A 5,000-nucleotide genomic window follows, 5' to 3' on the forward strand; every position below is an offset into this window, starting at 1 on the left:
TTGCCACTCTGCAGGCTGACTCAGGAACGCTAAAGGAGAGGGACTACACCTTCCTCTGGCAAGGAAAGAGCTCTGATGCCCCAAGAGAGTACGGAGTAGACTTTGCAGTCAGGAACAGCCTGCTGAACATGATCGAACCAGGCAGCGGCGGTGCAGAACGACTATTGACTCTCCGCCTCAACACCTCCGAAGGCTATGTCACTCTCGTCAGCGCATATGCTCCAACAATGTCCGCCTCTCCAGACGCCAAGGATGAGTTCTACGAAAATCTCGCATCAACCATAAGGAACACCCCCAGGACAGAACCACTTGTTCTCCTGGGTGATTTCAATGCCAGAGTGGGTGCAGACAACGATTCGTGGCCCTCCTGTCTCGGTTCCTTTGGAGTGGGGAAAATGAATGAGAATGGACAGCGACTACTTGAGTTTTGTACCTGCCATGAACTGTGCATCGCCAACTCCTTCTTCAAGACGAAGCCCCAACACAAAGTCTCCTGGAGGCACCCGCGCTCAAAACATTGGCACCAACTGGATCTGATCCTAGTAAGACGAGCTGCCATCAAAAACCTTCTCCACACTCGCTCTTACCACAGCGCAGACTGCGACACGGACCACTCTCTGGTATGCTGCAAGATCAGACTGCAACCAAAGACGTTCCACTGCTCAAAGAAACAAGGGAACTCTCGCATTGACGTCAGCAAGATGTCTCAGCCAGACCTTGTAGAACGGTTCGCAGAGGCCTTTGAGAGAGAATTCGATGCATTGCAGCCCAGAGACTCTGCCACAACAAGATAGAAAACGCTACGAGACACCATGCACCGCATTGCTATGGCCACCTTTGGGAAGAAAACCGCGAAGTCCCACGACTGGTTTGAGGCCAAATCATCAGAGATGTCTCCCAGTATTGAGGCCAAGCGCGCTGCACTCACTGAGTACAAACGGTCACCCAGTGAGGAGAACCTGCAGATCCTCAGGGCCGCCAGGAGTAACGTTCAGCTTAACGCCAGGCGATGTGCAAATGAGTACTGGACAGAGCTCAGCGAAGAGATACAGTATGCTGCTGAAAGAAGCAACATCCGAGGGATGTATGATGGCATCAAGAAGGCACTGGGACCAACACAGAGCAAGACTGCCCCCCTCAAATCCTCCACTGGGGAAGTAATCAATGATCCTAGCCAGCAGATGGAGAGATGGACAGAACACTACTCGGACCTCTACTTCACAAAAAACATGGTGTCCAACTCAGCCCTCGATGCCATCAAGTACATGCCGCATGGAAGAACTTGACGCAGAGCCAACTGAGGACGAACTCAGCAAGGCCATTAACAGCCTGACATCAGACAAGCCACCTGGCAGTGACGGAATTCCCCCAGACCTCATTAAACACTGCAAGACTACTCTTCTGCATCGTCTGCACACAGTCCTCTGTCAGTGCTGGAATGAGGGAGCTGTACCGCAGGACATGAGGGACGCCAAGATTATCACCCTCTACAAAAACAAGGGTGAAAGGAGCGACTGAAACAACTACAGAGCCATCTCACTTCTCAGCATTGTGGGCAAAGGCTACGCTCGGGTCCTCCTAATTCGCCTGCAGAAACTGGCCGAACGCGTTTACCCGGAATCACAGTCCGGTTTCCGAGCAGAGAGATCCACGGTAGACATGATCTTCTCCCTTCGCCAAATCCAGGAGAAGTGCAGATAGCAGAGGATGCCCTTGTATGTCGCATTCATTGACCTCACCAAGGCCTTTGACCTAGTAAGCAGAGACGTCCTTTTCAGGGCTCTTCGAAAGATTGGCTGCCCCCTTGATTGAGTCCTTCCACTCCAACATGAAAGGGACGGCGCAGTTTAATGGTAACCTTTCCAAGCCTTTCGACGTACGCAGCGGTGTCAAACAAAGCTGTGTCCTCACCCCCACCCTATTTGGAATCTTCTTTGCTCTTCTCCTGAGACATGCGTTCAGCACAGCGCAAGAAGGGATCTACCTGCGGACCAGATCAGATGGCAGGCCTCTTCAGTCTCGCCCGCCTCAGAGCAAGGACAAATGTCCGCGAAGCCCTCATCAGAGACATGCTCTTTGCTGACGATGCCGCAGTTGTGACCCACACCCAGCGGGACTTGCAGTCACCTATGGACCGCTTCTCCCAGGCCTGCAAAGATTTCGGTCTGACCATCAGTCTCAAGAAGACAAATGTCCTAGGCCAAGACACGCCATCTCCACCAGCCATCACCATTGATGACTACGAGCTTGAAGCCATCCATCAATTCACTTACCTTGGGTCCACCATCACCGACAACCTCTCCCTTGACACCGAGATCGACAAGCGGATCGGGAAGGCAGCCACAACGCTAGCCCGCCTCATACAAAGAGTGTGGACAAATCCCAAGCTGACCACGAAGACAAGGATGGCTGTATACAACGCCTGCGTCCTCAGCACCTTGCTGTATGGCAGTGAGGCGTGGACCACACATGCTCGTCAGGAGAAAAGGCTCAATGTCTTCCACCTGAGAAGCCTACGGCGCATACTCGGCATCTCCTGGCAAGACAAGGTAACAAACATCGAAGTCCTGACTCGCGCTGGCCTCCCGACCATGTATACCATGCTGAGACAGCGTCGGCTGCGCTGGTTGGGCCACGTTCGCCGCATGGAAGATGGTCGCATCCCAAAAGACATCCTTTATGGACAGCTCGCCACGGGGCAGAGAAGCATCGGCCGCCCACAGCTGAGATACAAAGACGTTTGCAAACGTGAGATGAAGGCACTTGAGATCAACACTGAGTCCTGGGAGGGCCTTGCAGATGACCGCAACAGATGGAGAAGCACTCTCAAGAATCAGCTACGGATTGGTGAGGACAAACTGTCAGCTGCTGCAGCAAGAAAAGCGATTTCGCAGAAAAGGGACGGCAGCCGACAGACCAGCATCACAGGCACAGTCACATGCGACGCTGCTTGGTCCAAGCAGACAGCCCAAATAGACATTAGGTCGGATATACTCTATCCATGGTCAGCCATGACCGAAGGAGGCCTACTATATATATATATATATGTGTGTGTGTGTGTGTGTGTGTGTGTGTGTGTGTGTCGGGTGTCGGGCATAATTTGCGTCCGAACTTTTAGATATTTTGTAGACTTGTTGATGATACCCAAAGGTTCTTGTGCGAAAAGTTTCAGTGAATTCGGTTTCTCTATCACTAAGAAAATACTTGTCGGGTGTAAAAAAAAACTGAACTGCTTTTTGACAAGCATATCTATATATATATATATATATGTTTTGGGACACCCGATATATATATTTCTTCCCCCCCCCCCCCCCCCCCCCCCCCCGTAAACCACGAAGTATATTATTCAAATATTGCCAAATTGTCTGACTGCTTGTCCACTCATTTTAGTTTTGGAAATCAATTGTTTTCTTTGATCTGTTTTCTTCTAGTGTCGAGTGATATGAAACAATGATTTACCTCTACAAAGCAGGAGTCAAAGGTAAATGACTGCAATTGTTGGCCTTAACTCTTTCACCGCCAGTCAGTTTAGAGTACAAAATTCCATTGTGGTATAAATACAGAAAAGACAGTGGCTAAGAATTGCTGGGGATTCCCTCTGCGATGTATAGAAAACATGACCTATCCTACCACTGAATCATTAAGAGCAGTAGGTTCATGGATAACAGACCAGTGAATGGTCACCTTTCAGTGACATGGGTTCTCCACCACGCCTGTGCATAAATGCGAGGTTGGCGGTGAAAGGTTTAAGGAGAAAGGTGGAGGAATGGTTAAGAAGCTCATCAGCAAATACGTAATCCGTGAGAGTCTGGGGTTCAAGTCCCGCTCTCGCCCTTTCTCCAAAGTTTGACTGGAAGATCAAACTGGGCGTTTAGTCATTCGGATGAGCCGATAAACCGAGGTCCCGTGTGCAGCACGCACTTGACGCACTGAAAAAGAACATAAGTGTTGTCCTCTGGTAAAATTCTGCAGGCGAAATACCAGTCTGAGAGGCACACGAATATATATGCATACACTCAAGGCCTGACTAAAAACGCGTTGGTTCATGCTGCTGGTCAGTCATCTGCCTAGCAGATGTGGTGTAGCGTGTATGGATTTTTTTTTCCCCAACGCAGCGATGCTTCCTTGAGAAACTGAAACTGAAACTTGTCCTTGCCTTCACAGTTGACATTCACGTTACGTGCACGAGAGAGGAGCAGAAAAATTAATCAGCATACGCGCTTCAGCCTGGGTGAAGAAGTCACATCTGTTAAGAGATGATCCTTCATGCAGCGAGGCAATCAAACAAACACACACACAAAAGTAACAGAAAGAAATTGATAAAAAGAAGAAGAAGAAATATCGACTCAAATGATATATCGCTGTCCAAACTTTCCGAGACTGATCTTTTCGAACTGGACGAAGTCTGCAGGTGGTACTGTAACTGAAGACGTTCGTGAAAGCTCTGTTCTCCTCTGTCTCCTTCAAACCTCCATGTCCTAAACAGCTGGACTGTCCTTCTCCTTTTGTTTATGCTCAGAGGTCGGCAATAAGTAAAACTTTACTGAAGTTTACAATACAAAGAGAGACTGGTAGAAGGAAGGAGAGAAAGACGGACAAGTAATAATTGGGAGAAGGAGGAGGAAGAAAGGAAGGGGGCTGAGGATGAAGAGGAGAGGGAGGGTCAGGAGAAGAAGAAGAACAACAACAGCAACAACAATGGGAAAAGGAGGAGGAAGAGGAGAGGAGGAGGAGGAGATGGAAGAGAGGAGAAGAAGGAGAGAAAGCCAGAAAGAAAGGGGGGAGAGACAGACAGACAGACAGAGACAGAGCAGGGAGACGCAGACAGACATACAAATATGCAACTTTCTTTTTGTCTGAATTACTGTTTCCAACAGAGAAATCAACCAGTATTCTTAGGAAATACACGAACTGCAGTTTAGCCAGTTGTAGGCTGTGCATGTGCGTCTGCCTATCTGAATGACTGTCTATATTGTTCGTTTCGTTTATTTATTTATAGT

Source organism: Babylonia areolata, chromosome 8, assembly GCF_041734735.1.
Source record: "Babylonia areolata isolate BAREFJ2019XMU chromosome 8, ASM4173473v1, whole genome shotgun sequence".
Taxonomy (NCBI): domain Eukaryota; kingdom Metazoa; phylum Mollusca; class Gastropoda; order Neogastropoda; family Buccinidae; genus Babylonia; species Babylonia areolata.